This window comes from Cupressus sempervirens, chromosome 8, assembly GCF_028749045.1.
Source record: "Cupressus sempervirens isolate cs-2001-9-10 chromosome 8, ASM2874904v1, whole genome shotgun sequence".
NCBI lineage: Eukaryota > Viridiplantae > Streptophyta > Pinopsida > Cupressales > Cupressaceae > Cupressus > Cupressus sempervirens.
Window position 1 is genome coordinate 428,826,412 of NC_143125.1, and position 17,968 is coordinate 428,844,379.

The 17,968-nt window shown below is 37.1% G+C and overlaps 1 protein-coding gene and 1 long non-coding RNA gene across 6 annotated transcripts in view; both read right to left on the minus strand.

The window, feature by feature from the left end:
* LOC149543066 (uncharacterized) overlaps positions 1 to 17,968 on the minus strand; it is a 233,030-nt gene that overhangs the window by 28,814 nt on the left and 186,248 nt on the right. The window lies entirely within an intron of this gene.
* On the minus strand, positions 172 to 1,170 carry LOC149543068 (uncharacterized). Its single transcript, XR_016355590.1, has 2 exons — positions 539 to 1,170; positions 172 to 387 (listed from the first exon to the last, which is right to left on the minus strand). It is a non-coding gene; the product is annotated as an uncharacterized LOC149543068 (long non-coding RNA).

Here is a 17,968-nt window from a genome sequence, read left to right on the forward strand (position 1 = left end):
TTTACAAATTACATCAAATATAAATTGAATAATAACATAGCATTACATTTATGATTCATATTGATTCGAATATAAAAAATTAAATTTACCTGCTGCCACATATGCTGCTGCATTATCCGTGATTATTTGCACCACATTCTCTATTTGCACCTCCATGACAACATTCTCCAACATTAAAGCCAATGTGGCTGCATTTTTCACTTTGTTGGAGGCATCGACAGATTTCCAAAACACCACATCATCTTTGCAAGAACCAAGAAATTAATAATGGTTCTACTTCTTCCATCTGTCCACCCATCAGATAAAATGGTGCAGCCATACTTTTTCCACTCTTTCTTTTGGTCTTCTATCAATAATGTTGCCCTACCAACCACTTTGTCAAGCAACCTACAAAATTTAGGTGTAATATTAAATAAAGTGTAAGTGTTAGTAAAAAATAGGAAATAAGTTGTAACAATTAAGATTTAAAATATAACAATGAACTAAAGTGAATCACAATTATTTACAATTACTAAAATTTAAATAGTAAAATACTAACCTTCCACTCATATCCTTGCGATTAGGCGGCTTGTACCCTTTGCCTGATATTGTTATTGCATTGACCATATTGACCCAATAGGGACTATCAGCGGCATTCATTGAGATATTGTTGAAAAACTAAAAATCAGATGCTGCAATATCAGTTTGCTCATGCACCTCCTTAAATCATGTAGTGCCCTCTAATGATGGTTGTGCTCCAAGTGTGTTCCTGGGCACAAAATAAACCCCTATCCTTGATGGGGATCCGGATGGTGATGAAAAAGTAGGAGATGTAAAAGAAGTGGAATCGGTAAAAGAGAAATTTTGTTTGCAGATCCGTGGGCCACGAAGAGATCTTGGTATGTTCTCAAGTGCTTCTTCTTCCTCTTGCATATCAAAAGGAGCTCCTTCAAATTCAGCTATGACTGCCCTCATAGCTAATTTTGCCCTCCCCCTATTCAATTTTTTCTCTTCAGTTGCTGCAAGTAGGGCATTGATGAATCTTTTTTCTTCATCAGTTACCTTGAGACAAGGATTTGAATCATGTTTCTTTATGCTCGCAAGGTGGTATTTGAGGCGGTTTATGCCTCCAGAAATAATTCTCTCACATAGAATGCATATCACTTTTCCAACATCATTTGGAGCTTCATAGGCAAACCGCCATGTCTTATCTCTTGCATTTTTAGGCTGAGTGCCTATATATTCAAAAGGGCATGGTGTTTTTGGCCATTCTTCTTGCGGATTTGTCATTTTTTTTAATGCTTGACCGCTGCCCTACACATAAATTTATTGAAAAATAAATAAACAAAGTTAGAACTTAGAAGCTAGGGTTTCAAATGATTCAAACTTCAAACTTCAACCATATCCTTAGCAAACAACAAACTTCAACCATATCCTTAGAAGCTATAGGGTTTCGAATGATTCAAACTTCAAACTTCAACCATATCCTTAGAAGCTAGGGTTTCAAATAATTCAAAAAGATTTTAAATGATTTGAAAACATTTACAAACAACAACAAAAACAAAAGAACATTTGTTATAAAACTATAAAAAGTTTTCAAACTATGATAAGATGAACATACCTGGAAAGAAATTTGTCTTCTAAATTGGTTAGAATCCTCTACAATCCACTCAAATCCGCCTTGAATCACTTGCAATCAGCTAAGAATGCCTCCAAACCTTCTTCTCTTCACTCCTCAAGGCTCTAGACAATGCAAATAAAAGAAAGAATGAGAAAAAACACTCACTGCCGCTTTAACCCGTCACAAGCCACGGGCAAAACCTTCACCAGTAAATCGCGAGTTTTTAATAAAAAATCGCCGAGTTTTTTCTGTAATCAGCGAGTTTTTGCCAAACTGCCGAGTTTTTAAATCGGCGAGTTAACTGGTGAAAAACTCGCCGAGCTAGGAAACTCGGCGAGTTTTCCATCTATGTTTCGGGCTACTTTTTCGGATTTTCTTTTTTGGACTACTTTTTAAAACTCAAACTCTCAGGTAGTCTGAGTATACAAATTAAGCTCAACTTGAAATGGTTGAATACCACTTTCAAAGTGCAACCCTTCAGAAGGTCTTTCACTTCCTCAGTTATGCAATCTCTTGAGAGGTATCGTTCTCAAAGATTATGCTGAATATTTGCAGACCTGGATGGTGCCACAAATGCTCAGAGAATGGTAGTAGAATCAGCAATTCCCGTCTGTCCAAATGAGAGGCCAAGCCCTCTATTTATTTACTTTTCTAAGAAGTTACTAAGGACTTCTAGAAGCATCCATTATAAAATCCCATTATTATGCACTTTTATAATAAAATAACTTTAAAAAATAAAAAGTGCAATCTCAACTTAAAATTATAACATGTAGGCCGTGTATAAAAAGTAATGATAAAATAATATCTCCAAGAGCATAATAAGCCATCCAATCCTCAAATAAATGCCAAAATGACTCTCATCACAAACACCAGTTTACGAGAGTTCGTGATAGACTGATCTGGCACGCAAAACGATGCCAACCAAAACGGGGACATTATAGTTTGTTGTTGATTGGAATTGATTTAATAATATGTTTGATATCACTTGTGTTGCTGGTCAGAGTTATGACAGTGAGATCGGGTGGCCATTGTTGATAGTTTTTGAGCATGCAAGTTATTACTCACCTATAGTTATGGTGTCTTACATACACAGAGGGTTACTTGATAGTGATGGTGATAATATAAAGTTCTTCTACATCACACATAGTACGACATATGTTTTGTTATGGGATACAGGTATTGATTCGCAAGATACATCACTTTACACAGACTTCCATATATTGCTTCATGGTTTGGAGTATCTGAGCACTTTTGTCAGAACGGAACAACTAGTTGTATGTTTGAGAGATATGGAGGGTCGCATGCTATGGTTGAGCATGCTATTTTGTCAGTTTCCCTAGATTGCATCAGGTTCAAGGATTGTTAGTAGGGACCTCATGGAGAAGCATTGGCAATATGGGTTTGCACATCTATTCAGACAGGTGCAATATGAATATGTTGCATTTTTTTGAAATTGGTTTGGAATCCAGGAATCGACATGTATAACACATTCCTCCAGTGGATTCATGGTGAGATTACACTTTGAAGATCTTGATGTTTATATCAGAGTAGTGCAACAGAGGACATGGGTGCATTGGTTGCACTTGGGCGAGTATTGTTATAATACTACGTATCATATGTCAATTGCTATGACTCCATTTAGAGCCCTCTATAGTTACGATGCTCTATCGTTTGTTGCTCTGGTGATTAGTGACAACAAGGTTCCTTTAGCACAGGATTGGGTATAGGAGAACTAGGACATCATGAGATTTCTAAAAGAGAATCTTCAGCAAGCATAGAATCAGCAAAAGGTCTAGCTGATCAACACAAGATTGAGAGGATGTTTGAGGTGGGAGATATGGTGTACCTATGACTGCAGCCTTACCGACAGAGCAACCTTAAAAGGGGTGGAGCTGAGAAGCTCAAACCTCGTTTTTATGGACCATACAGGATTACTAGGCGTGTTGGAGAGGTTGCATATAAGATTGAGTTACCATATGGCAGTAGGATTCATAATGTGTTCTATGTGTTGTGTCTGAAAAAGGCACTAGGACAACAATATTATACCATTTCCAGATCTTGGAAGAGAGGGAACGCCAACTGAGAAGCAAGGTAATTCGAGAGTATCTGATTCGCTGGAGAGGTCTCCCTATAGAGGACGCCACTTGGGAGGGTGAGAATATTTTACAGCATCCATCTTTGTAGTTGCTTGTGGGCAGCATCTCCAAGAGGGGAGGATTTGTCATATCCCCTCTTTATCTCTGTCTAGCAATGGCATGAGAGTTAGCCTATTATGGAGTCTTGTAGGCTGGCAGTGGTGATCAGGGACTTAGTCAAGGTTTTCATCATCCGGATTTGGTATTTCAGGCAGTAGTAGATCAGTTGAGAGTAGTTTCTTGATTGTAGGAGGAGATTCCTACCTTTTAGGAGGTGGTTACGTTTCTAGAGTTGAGGTTCTATGAGATCATCCCCTAGTCTCAATTTTTGGAGATTTGGGTGTGTTCCCTATTTTTTAGGAGTATCCCTAGATTTGAGGGTGGGACTACCAGTTGGCCTAAGTTGTCTGGCATTAGTCACAGGTAGGTGACAAACTCAGTTTCATGTTCTAGAGGTGTTTGGGTTGTTTCTTGACTACTTGAGAAATATTTTAATATATTTAAATATTCTCCTAAGTTAGCATTTTAATAATTTAAATAAGGCTAAGCGTTTAGCCATTTTGGAGTAATAAGGAGTTTTCTGACTCCCTTTGGATTGATTTGTCTATGTGCGATAGCTCATTGGAAAGAGCTCAGACTCTACTATTTGATTATCACTTGCCGAGACTTATTTGATGCTTGGAGCTATTTGTCATTAATAAAATAATGATTTTGTTCTATTTGGACGCCTTTATTAGGGAAATAATGTTATATCATATAATTCAAATGAAATCCACTTTAGGGTTCTTTTAGGATTCAATTTGCCTTGGAGAGGGGATATAAGGAGATGGTAACCTAAAGGTAAGTATCTTTTATCATTTTGTCAACCTATTTTGGACACCATTGCTCTAGAAGAGCATTCCTCACCTAGGATGCAAACCCTAGTGCTGAGAGTAGATTTGTTAGGATGTAGCCATCAACAAGATCAGATTCAAAGGTTCTTATGCATACGATTTGATCAAGGCAGAGGATCAATTTCTAGTATTGCAGTCACACTTTGCATGCAATGGATTTTTAAGGCAAGGCGGCCACTTTGGTTTAGCCTGGCGTTTCCTTATAGCAGCTCATGTGAGTATTCTAGGGTGTTTATTTGCAATAGAGTAGATTTGTTTTATTGCAGCAACTTGGGTTTTATCATTTGAACTGGTTTGGCTGTAGCTGGTTCCCATTTTCAGCTGGTGGAAACCTTGTTTGAAGTACATCTGTATTGGTACTATTCTAAAATAAATTAGACTCTGCTGGTATGGTTTTAGAATTATTTCTAGATTAGTATGTGTTGTGAGGTTTTCAAACCATCACCCCAAAATTTTTGGGGACCCCCTTTTTCAGTCACCTTGGCAATAATTTTTGACCTTGTCCAAAATATTCGATTTTTAGAAAGTTTTTTGCCTTGGACGCCTTTAGGCCCGGAGGAGAAAGGTTTAGATTTATTTTTCACTTGGTTTTAAGCTTGATTTTCCGGAATGACTAATTTCTAATTTTATCCTTAGGCTGAACAAATTTCAAAGAACAACACTTAGCAAGATAAAATTGTGAATTTTGTACTTGACGATTCTTTTTGAATCTTTGGATATAATTGTATAAACTTGAGTAATTTTCAAAAAGTGAAATTTTTGTGAGATTTGGGTTTTTTGGAAAATCTTGAATTTTTTTGGTAAAATTTTTTATTTTCTGATGGTGAAATCAAATAGGAAAATCGATTTTAGACTCTAGAGAAAAGATTTTATTTTTGCTAAAAAATTAAAATTGCATAGCAAAATCGATTTAGACTAAATTGCAAAAATTGGCATTAAATGGATTAAATTTGCCTTGAAGATTTTAGAGTCTTTAAAGAAATTAGTAATTTAAAAATGATAAAATCAATTTTGGCTTGCCAAATCTGATTTTTAATAATATATTAATTACTAAATTGTCATTAAATGGAAACATGTAGCATCTCCAAGGCTTTATTTATTTTATTTTTGCAAATTTGGTCTAATTGACAATTTAAAAATGCAAATTTCATTGTGGCAAAATTAAATTTTGGCTTATCATTAATTGGGACCAGATTGTGTACTAGTTAATGTTTTTTGTTTTTTTTCAGTGCAAGTCGACCAGCTAGGGAAGGCAAGTGAATTGGGTATAAGATGGATCTCCTCTCTTTATCTCCTCATTCACTCCATCTTCCTCTTCCATGCTTGGACAATTTTTTGGGCAGAGGATAGATTTTGATGTTTGGCGATTTGTTTCAAAGGCAGCTCTTCCTCCCTGGCAATTCTTATAAGGCAGATCTGCACTCCATTTTTGGCAATTTTCCTTGCTAGGGCAGCCTTCTTCCAAACTTGGTGATTTTTACTTGCAATTGTGGACATTTTCAGACCTTGGCAATTTTTTGTGGAGGCATATTTTTTGCATTGTTGGGAAATTTTTCTCCTTCCATTAGGGCTGCAATTTATGCCCTAGGTGACTTGACGGGGGCAGATCTGAAACTTTTCATTGCTTGGCGATTCTTTGCTAGGTCTAATTTCTTCTAGAGAGGCTGCAATTTTTCTAGTGATTGGCCGATTTTGGTTGGTGAGTAAAACAAGTGATTAAATCTGATTTTTTTGACACATGCATGGGTAATTTCAAGTGGACAGAATACTGATTTCTTTAGCTAGGGCATCAATATTTGCAAGGAGCTTGAAATTCTTAGACCTGATTCGAAATTCAAAAGAAGACCTAGCCATCGGTAAAGGTAAATTCAATTCATTTAGAGTTGAAAGTGGTCCTTAAGCGGATTTCGCTCTTTTGTTCTTGTCTAGTTTTGTTTCTCTTGGTTCTTCTTGCATTCATCATCCACCACTTCATCATCCCATACAAGGTTGAAGATTGGAGATTGATAAGGGTAGAATCCATGATAGGACATTTGAAAAGGCAGAAACAAGCTAGACCACTCTAGGTTGAAGTTGGGAGATATAAGTGTAGTCCATCCGAAGGCATGAAGAGGCAAAAATAAGTGGTAGTCCCACCCCTAGGTTGAAGATTGGAGATTGATAAGTGTAGTGATAGGACTTGCCGAGGTAGAAATAAGTGTAGAATCCATCGATAGAAAGAAAGTTGGAGATTGATAAAGGTAGTCCATATCATTTAGAATGAAGGGGCAGAAATAAGTGTTTAGGATGCTAGATGTTAGTACAAACAAGAACCGTAAGGAAACAAATACTAAGAAAGACAAAGAGGATATGATGCCCAAAACAACTTCTCGAAAATGAGGTGAATAACCGATACCAATGTCAGTACAGTAAATATGATACAGGTAAAGAACAGACTAAAGGAAGGACAATCCCCCATGACAAAGAAGATAGGTTGAAGTAGAATTGTACACGTAGTAGTTTTTCCTCCTACCTTGCCTTGTCTAGAGTTGGTTATGGAGTGCGTATTTAGGTTTGATCTGATCAGTAAATCCATCATTTTTGATGAAGGGAAGAGGGCGTTGGCCAACATTGGCGGACAGGCGATCGAAGAAGCATTTAACATTCCCCAGTACAAGAGCATGACAATAGTGATGATGGATTAGGCAGCCAAGTAATTTCAGGATAACCAGGAAGCTTATTTCATATATCTAAAACAAGATTGGCTACACAAGGGAAAGAAAGGAGTAACTAGATCATCGAGGCTCACAGTGGCAGATTTCAAATCAGAATATGACGATCTCATTGTGCTCCTCAACCGGATCATGGGCCTAGCTCAAGGTATGTAATTCGAAAAAACTGGATGTACTTCTTTATTGATGAAATTGAAAAAGGAAATAGAAGATTTGATTGGGCTAGGATCATAAGCGAGAATCTAGAGTTGCAATTTAGAACCGTACAAAACCAAAAGCAATTCTACATGGGATCCTATTTGTTTTACCTAATTGCTAGATTGTATAAAAATTGGGGACTTAAGGCCTTAGGAGAAATTGGCTGTGGGCTGGGGCAATATTTGGTGCATGAATGTTATCCATAGCTTCATTTGCACAACAACAAAGGTTGCAAATTTCTTTGTGATGCCTTTTCCATGAAGACAGTAAGGGTATTACAAGGGGCACCTACTAGGAGACTCTCATCGGAAGCAGAAGCAAAGATAAAGAAATATGAGAGCTAGTTCATCCAATTTCCACAATTCACCTACATTAGAGTAGTAGGAAGCACAGTTTATCCCAAGAGGCTTCCAAGATACCCACCTGACAAGGTAGTTTTGATGGAATTGGCTAGGCAACTTGAAAATTATGACAGAATAATGAGACTTGAAGGTAAGCCAAGGATTACCTTCTCATTCGGAATTGGCAATGATAGTTGCCCCAATCGTGTCGCTTTGCAGCTGCGGAGAACGAATTGGAATGGTATCATCTAGGATGGTACAGAGCAAGGCAAGGATTTAATCCTAATGGTCTTATCAAGGTATCTCACGGAAATGCATTTAAACATGTTCCCACTATAGAAGACTTTTGGGCCAATGCCAAGGATGATTTTCATGTGAGAAAGCTAGCTTTCTCAAGATTGTCAGTGAACATGATGAGAGATATCAAATGGAGAGGCCTTGATATTCCCAATCAATTGGAAGATGATGGAGATGTGTTCAGAGAAGATTATGTTACAGTAGAGGGAATAGAGTTGAATCCAGTAGATTGGGATGATCATCAGGATCCTTCTTTAGAGGTAGTTATGAGGATAGTTGATTTGCATATCGAGTCATGGTACAATGAAAAATTAAGGAAACTACAAAGTCAAAGGATACCCCTTACTTATGAGAAGATGAAGCCAAAAGAGGGTTCAGTGGAATCAGTTGGACAGAAAGGTGAGGGAAGTAGCCGACAACAAGAAACAATTAGAGGCAAGAAGAGAGCTTTGGAGGTTGAGAAAAACAAAGAACATCTGGAACCTCCAACAAAGAGACAACACGCAACACCATCAAGGGAAAGTATAATTGAGGCTAGAGGCCAAGAAGGTAACACAAGTGAACAAAGGAGCGCAGTATAGATGAGCTCTGATTTAGAGTCAAGTGGTTACACTAATAGCACCGAGTACTCTCCTCTCTCAGTAAACCAACAAGGAGATGACATGGCAATTACTAGTAGAGAAGAAGATGGACAGATTGATATTGAGGAAATAAGTTAGGTGCCCGAGGCCATTGGTGATGCTTTGTTAGTCAAACCAAATCCAAATTTTGGGAGATGCACTATACCACTATGGTTAAGGGAAATGCTTATGCCAAGAGGCGAGGTAGTAACTGCCCAAATAGTTGAAGACATCCAAGGACTAATAGAAAAGGGTGATAGCGAGAACCAAAAGCAAATGGAAAAAAAGTGGCAAAAGTAATCAGGAACGACAATGATGGTCACTGAAAGGTTCGGATTGCTATACCAACAGTCAACAAGGCATTGGATGAGATTGCAACTCAAGAATATGAAATAGTAGAGGACAACTTGGGAAGAAACATAGATGATATGGAATGTGAGGAGATCCAAGGAGGTATAGCTTCAATCAGAGAAAGATTGAGGAAAGCAAATGAAAAGATCATAAAGTTGGAGGCCGAGAACAAATATTGGAGGGATTGTCAACCTATCCAATAGCTGCACCAAGCAGCCCTTCCTCAAGACAACAGGAGCAATATAGAAGAGATAGCGGCTCAACTACATGAAGCCAAGGATTGCATCCATGATACAATCCAAGATGGGCGAAATTTTCTACCTTCCTTTATCTCAACATTCCGGTCATTAGTGACTGTTAGAAACAAATTCAGAATATTTGAAGAGGAGTGGAAGGATTTCCTTCCAGTCAAGGATTTAGCTATTCCCAGGCTACAGGCGTTCATTGGGCTACCAGAGAAATATTTGGAAAGGGCCAAGTTGATTGATGGAGGATTGAGTATGGTTGAGTCTTGGTTTTTTGCCTTGACTACTAGATTGAGAACACTCGAGGAGATACAAAATGTAGTTGTACAGCACAACCCAAGTGTTGACACTTCCATTTCAACCATGATGAGTGACGTTGGGGTGGCACTTGATATTGAAGACATCAGAGAAGAGGACATCAATGAGACATGGCTTGGATCAAAATTGGATGAGTTAGGAAAGGCTTCTATCAAGAAGAAATATTTGGGCACCCTTTCTTCCCTCAATGCCTTTATTGGATACGCAAAAGAATATGAGAAAGACCATGAGAAGACACTATAGGTAGCAAGCAGCATGATGAAATTGGCCGAGCTCAAGATAAAGCATACACCTTGCCCACCTATGGAAGAATTCAATAAAAGGCTAGCTAGGTTCATTGCCTTAGCTAAAAGAATGAAAGAAAAAAGGAGATTTATATTAGAATATCATTTGATGTAAGCCCAAGTGGCAATTTCTCTTTCTTCTATGGTAGGACAAGTGTCTAATTTTGATTGGCCACCATTTTGGTGCCTTCTCATTGGTTGCTACTTTTCCACTTTTTTCATTGGTCCATTGACATGGTGGTGTCTTCTCATTCGTCGATAGGGTGGCAACCCTAATTAGGCTTTCTAGGATTCAATCTAGATCATCGGTTTTGCCTCTTTTTCTCTACCGTCGGTTGTACATTTTGGCCTCTATATAAGGCCATTTACTCTCATTTGTAAGGGTTGAAGAAAATTGTTGCAAAGATAATGCCAAAAAATTGCTTTTCTTTCTCATTGTTGTGACTTGCATGGTGATTAAGAGATTTTGGCATTGTTGCATGGTTTCTACTTCCACTAATTAGAATAAGATTTTCATTTTGAAGTTGTTAAAGTAAGTTCCATTTCAAGAAGTTGCTAAGTAAGATTAAAAGTAGATGAATAGTTGCATGGTAGCATTGGTGGATGTTTTATAGGGATCTATAACTAGGCCACTAGCATCCTAGCGGCTTGTTGGGAAGCCTTGTATGGTAAACTAGTTCATTTTCCTTTTAATCATTACATCTATGGAAGTGGAGCCACCGGTTAACTTTCATTGGATTCGATCCCCATCCATTTGCTAATCTTCCATTCATAGGAGTAGGAGTAGAATAGCAAGTAGTTAGGAGTTGGAATTTTGAAGAAGAGAGTTAGAAAGCCATAAGTCACAAGGACATTCACCCTCCATCACCATCACCTTCTCCATCAACATCATCTAGCATTCACATCAAATCACCATCACCATCATTCCACCAAAGTCCAAGTCATCCTCAAACAAATAGTGTAAGGCTGCCTATGTGATTACCAACAAATCACATCAATATACTGAGTTAGTATCCACAGGTGTAAGGAACATTGGAGTTCTTGCTTATGTCTTCATAAGTATTAACTTTTCAAAAAAAGAATTGTGTGTTTGATACTCCATATCAGATGTTCAATTGCTAATATGTTATGTAGTGGTACAAAACTGACATCAACAGTATGTATTGTTGCATATCATTTCTATCACTTCTATTTTATCAGTTACTTTTATTTATTCAATGTAATACCTTTATTCTGAAAAATACAGAAAGAAACAACATTCTTCTGCAACTTCTGTCTAGTTCTATAAGATCAAAGAAAAATCTACAGGAAAATATAATTTATATAATCAAACATTATAGCAATGGCAGAGAAAATATCCATTTGGGATATTTCAATATCCTTAATAGGATTCTTTTGTTCAGTGGAGTATTTTGTAGGTACCATCCCCACTGGGGTTTTCCCTTGGCCACGGTTTCCTTAGTTAACATATAATGGTGTTATAGCTCTCTTTGTGTATGGTTTTATTTACTATTTAGCATTGTTGGTTTACTTTCATATGCATATTACAAAGTAATTAATAATATCCAGTTGTGGGCAAAAGTTTCCCCACCTTTCAGTATTATCTATTTTTAACACTATCTTGCAACTAGCTAGGGTGGAATCTTTGCACTATGAAAACAAGAATATTCTTGCAACAGTAATGATGATGGTGTTTCTAATGTTGACGGTATATTCTTGCAATGATAGTAGTCCTCTCTCTGATGTTGATCCTTAAATATATGCAACCATTTGATGCCAAAGGAAAATGCTTGATTGAGCAGATCCAAATATGAATACAATAAGAGATAAGAAGGTTTCTGAATCATCTGAAAGGAACGGATTAGATTGTCATCTTATACATTGCAAATCGAAGGGATTGCACCTCTCCATGTTTGATGAGACATATCTCCTCCCAATTGTCCTTCATAACAAATCAATTTGTTAACCAAATTGAACCTTTTGGTTTGTTAAGCATTATCGATTAGTTTTCCTTATGCAATTGATGCTTTCAATTGATTCTTAGCCTTTATCTACGCTTGTTCCACAATTACCAAAACTTTGTTATTCTCAATGATTATCAAGCTTAGTCAATGTCTTTATGACTAATAATAGTCATAATGCTCGACATTAATCTTGATCGTGTCTTTCCAAGGTGAAACAATTGGTTGATTAATCTTTACGTGCCTAATTGACACCATCAAATGATGTTTACCATTAGTTTAACCATTGGTAAGCATAAGTTGTTGAATAACTATTATTGTGTAAGAACCCCAACAGGTTCTAAGTTCACCACTATAATATCCCCTTCTTTTACCTGGTGCAAATTTGAATCTCAAGGAATTTTGTCAAACATTTGACTTGCAAAGGCTGACTGGCCATTTTTTGTTTCAGTTTATTTGTTTTGCTTTTAATGAATACAAAATGCCAATGATGCAACACAAGACCTTTTTGCAACTCCCAAATGCGGATTAATGACTTATACTAATGCAAATCAACACTGGCAACTAATAAGTATTTCTACAAACACTTGGCATGCGTAATTAAGATCCAATATAAACTAAATGAATAGCTACGGAAAAGGCATGTAATGTCTCCCACTTGAGCGAGTCATGGCTATCAGTCGTTGGCCAACACTTTGCAGTCCCGGGGGCTAACTTGGACTAGTGGAGGCATCTTGGTAGTGTTTAACCTAAGAAAATATAATTATAGGTCAAACCAAGTTCTTTTGCTAAGACATTTTAATGGTGGCAGGTGTGTTTAACAAGTGATCTCTTAACTGTCATTATGATTAATTTACAAAAGGTCACTTATTAACCTAATGAACATATTACAAAATGATTCCCCCTATTGATGAGAAAAAAGAAAGGAATATTAAGGATGTATCGTGCAAAGGAAAAGAAGAAAGAAAAAGAAACATCGAACACATTTGTATGAGTCACAACAAAGAGAAAGCATAATGGCAATGAATATGGCATCGCTGAAGCCAAGTGTTATAGAAGATGAAGAGACACTTGAGGTGATAGGGAGGATATATCTGCCGTTTGAGCAAAGGAGGTGGGCGGACATGCGAAGAGAAAAGAGGAGTTTGAAGAATTACAGTCAAGAAGCACGAATTGTAGGTGGTCTTTTTGTGATTTGGGCGGTGTCCATGGGACGTAAACCCTATTGTTCGATAGCTTTGATGCCATCCTAAGCAAGTGGTCTTGGAGTCACTGGGCAGAATTTGGAAAAACACTAGTTGCAAGTCGTATTGCCATATTGGTTAACAAGTTGGGTGTGAGGATAGTGACGCTATGGTCATCGTGTGCACTCCATTTGACCTACCATACTCCCACTATAGCAATGCACACTAGGACATCTCCTAATTTCAATGAGACTGAACATTGCTAGCATCTATAGTGGTGTTGTCAGAGATTACATTTGGAAGAAGAAAAAATACCAAACTGGTGTGGAGTGTGTCGCCTCCTGCAAGAATGAACTAATGGCTAGGCTGTAACGAGTTACAGCTGCTGCGAGTATTCTTTCCTTTACGACATTGGAATTTTATTTGTAGTAGGTTAGTGAATTGAATCTGCTGTATCTATAAAATATTTCTGAGAAATTTAAGTTATTTGTTGTTGATGAAGAATTGTGAGTCTCATTATTGTTGTACTGTTGCATTATATATTGCATTGTTACAAACATCCAATTGCAAACCATTTACATGAAACAAAATATTGAATAAGGCACACATTGGGTATAATAACAAATGCAAGAAAACAAGAAAAACCATAACAGACAATTATGCAACAGTTCTAGTAAGAAGCTAAAATCTAGAGCAAAATAGTATACCAGAGTAACCCATTTCAATGGTATCAGAGAAAGCGCATCTTTGCATCCTAGTGGGTAATTGATGCAAACAATTAGTAAATGACCTATCAGATTAGAGTGTACAACCATTAGCACACCATTATAATCTAAGGAGAACTAGAGCACGTTTAAATGCAAACACAAAAGAGGAAAGCCAATAAGAACAATTTGTTGCAGCTAAAGAGACTTTTGACAATATGGGTGATAGGAATGCCAAGGGCCCTAGAGAAGAAAGATTTATGCACTTATTGGATATCATAGCATAGGGGAAGGGATTAGGTGAGCAAAGAGCACAAGAATAGAACCATCATATGGATGTTTTAGTTCAAATGATGGCTAGACAAATGGGCATTAATGTGAATGCAGGTGGGAACAATAATGGAAATGAAGGTATAAACAATGCAATAAACAATGGAAGAAATGATGCAATGAATATGGGGGAAACAATGCAACAAACAATGGTAATTAATGGGAAACAAAATGGATAGAATGGTGGGAGTGCAATGTTCCAAAGGCGGTCTCTGTCCAAAGGTGATCTTCGCTAGAAGGGGATCTCGGTCCAAAGCGGACCTCGGTCCAAAATGGGACCTCGGTAACTATCAGTCGTATGGGTATATTGGGTCGGCCATAGAGGTGGTGTCAATAGGTCATACAATGGTTCTATGAAAGCTGTATGGTGGGAGTAAGGGAGGGTTTGGGTGTCGTATTGTGTTCAAGAAAAATGGAATGTATTATGCCAAGGGAAAATGTGGATTTAGGTGGACTTGTTGAAGCCAAAAATGAGAGTTAAAGTGAGGCCCACGATACCAAATAGATATGATTCAACTCAATGCCAAACACTTATAGGAAACTTGCCAGGTAGTAATTTGTGAACCAAGTAGAGCGATATATGCAATTTGTCACCAAAACATAGAAATAGATTCTCAAAATAAATGGCACCCTAGATAAGTCAAGTCCGAAGCAGAGTAATACAGAGAATAAGAATAGGGCGAGGGTTGAATCCCATAGAAGCCAAATCAGCCAAGTAGGGAAGATCTTCCACTTCCAAAATGGCGAACAACACTGAACTCCAACATGAATTCACTGTACCATAAAATAATCCAAAAATCAAATAACTACAACTAACCTGACAAACATATATACCCTACCGGAGGAAAACTCCCGAGGGAGAAACAACATGCCAACACATGACACAATAGACACCTATGCCTACAGAAAATTAAAGATGGACCCGAGATATACATAAATCAATTGAAACCCCAAATAAAGTTATTATTTTATTTTATTTTATGATGGGGATATACAGGGAGAGCCAAGGTGGGTAATAGCTTTGAAGGAAGAAAAAAGACTAAAACAATGTAAATAAACACTTAAAAACGCAAAAAGGGACTATGAAGGTCTCAAAAATCAAGTATAGAATAACAATCTGAAAAAACAAAAAGGACTTGATGAAAGCCTTCAGTAAAAAGACTCATTATATAAATTGGGAATGATTGATTGATCAATCTTTACAAATCAAATGGTGAGTTACCTTAGAGAAATATGAAACTTGATTGGAAAAGTTGCATACTCTTGTCTCCATTTTGTGATGACAAAAAGGAGGACAATAGATCTAAGGGTTGAAAGGCGGGGTAAACAGAAGGATTACACACAGTCTTCGAAAACGGCCATTCCAAAGCTCCCCATCAAGGGTGACAAAGGCAAGGGTCAAGTCCTTGAGATGAAGTGTGGAAAACCTCAAAAGGTTCACATTATTCTCACTAATGAAGAGCTTCCTCCTCCACCAAGAAAGTGCTTGCCAAAGAAATCTCCTCTTCCAAAAGTCTTAGTTGAAAATGTTCTTGATTCTACACCAGCCTCAGCTGAGTCAATAGATTCACCCTTCGCATGATGTCATGGACACTTCTTCTTATCAGCATGCACCATTCCATGAGAATCCAACTCCAATCGCACCAGCTAAAACTATCTCTTGAATTCTTTTACAGTCCTAACAATGGACAAATATCATAGTTTTGAGAGCGTGCTCAATGCATATTCGATATCTATCCCAAATGTTGTGGTTCTCTCAATGGCATTGATGGATACTTCATCAACAAAATTTGAACAGTTCATCACAAACGTTACCCATAGCAACCCAACTCCAGTGGCGATTGTGCCTTAGGTCCCACCTATTGTAGCTATAGTTGCACAGAATGATCCAGTGTCTACTCTAGTTATCGTTGTAGCCATGGGATCCTCTTCCTTCACTCTTCCTCCTTGGCTCACTACAAATAATCAAAAGAGAAAGGAGGAACTCCCACCTGAAGACCATAATTCCAGTGTGGTTGCAAAGGACGGGATCCCATTGTTACATCCCAAAATTTTGACCTAATTTAAACTTGTTCATAACAGTTGGATTTAACGGATTATTCTTTCATGATCATGTGAAATATGTAGTTATTTATGTACATTGTATTAACTGTTAATCAAGATGGTCGTTAACCATTAACTGTTATTAGATGATTAATAGTTGCTTGATTTGAAATTATGATTAATAATTTAAGGTCTTTTAAAATGTTTATATGAAATTATTATAGAATTTTTATTATGGCAAAAGTGTTTTCTTGGGTGATTGCAGGAGAAGATGAAGAAGGGGTAAGGATTGCTAAATAGGATCATCAAAATGAGATGCTCACTAAGTTCATTCATCAAGATTGGCAGGTAAGACCTTAAACTTCTTTGGAAAGGACACGACTTGAACACAGGATACGATTATTTCAGATAGGGATGCTAGGATAACTTCCAGATATTGGCAAACATTATTTTCAGCACTAAGTACTAAACTAAACATTAGTTCAGCCTATCATCCTCAAACAAATGGTCCAACAGAAAGAGTAAATCAGGTATTAGAAGATCTTTTGAGAGTATATGGTATGGATCAGCAATATCAATGGGAAACATATTTACCTTCGGTGGAATTTATGTATAACAATTCCTATCAATCCACTATTAAAATGGCTCCCTTTGAGGCTCTATATGGCTGCAAATGTAGAACTCCTATGAGTTGGAATCGCTTGGAGGATAGAACTATTGTTGGACCTAAAATGCTTAAAGAAATGGAAGAACAGATAATCCAGATTTATCAAAGATTGAAGGAAGCTAATGACAGACATAAACGTTATGCAAACACAAAAAGTTATGTAGACACAAAAAGAACACCTAAAGAATTCTCACTGGGAGAAAAAGTACTATAAAGGGTAAAACCTCAGAAGAGTACTATCAAATTTGGTAAAAATGCCAAGTTAGCCCAAAGGTATGTGGGACCCTTTGAAATATTGGAAGTTGTGAACTCAGTAGCTTACAAAATTGCTTTACCACCAGCCCTTGCCAGGATGCATGACATCTTCCATGTGTCATACCTTAAGAAATACATTACTCATCATGATCATATAATTGATTGGAACCTATTACAGGTGCGAGAGCTAGGGGTGGTAGAAATAGAGCCACTCAAAATACTTGAGGTGTGTAAGCTATGCTTATGAAATCGGGAGATGACACAATGCAAGGTCCAGTGGGATCAGTATGCAGAGGATAATGTCATTTGGGAGGATTATCACGAAAATTTTCAAAAATACCCTTGTCTTTTCTCTAGGGTTAGAATTTGAACATTTCTTTTCTTTTCTTAAATTAAATTGATTAAGTATTGTTTAAAGTTTTGTTGTGATATTCATCAGGAACGACAAAAAATTTAATGGGGAAGGTATGTTACATCCCAAAATTTTGACCTAATTTAAACTTGTTCATAACCGTTGGATTTAACAGATTATTCTTTCATGATCATGTGAAATAGATAGTTATTTATATACATTGTATTAACTGTTAATGAAGATGGTCCTTAACCATTGACTGTCATTAGATGATTAACAGTTGCTTGATTTGAAATTATGATTAATAATTCAAGGTCTTTTAAAATGTTTATATGAAATTATTATAGAATTTTTATTATGGTGAAAGTGTTTTCTTAGGTGATTGCAGAAGAAGATAAAGAGGGGGGAAGCATTTCTAAATAAGATCATTGGAATGGAATGCTCGCTTAGTTCAGTCATCAAGATCGTCAGGTATGACC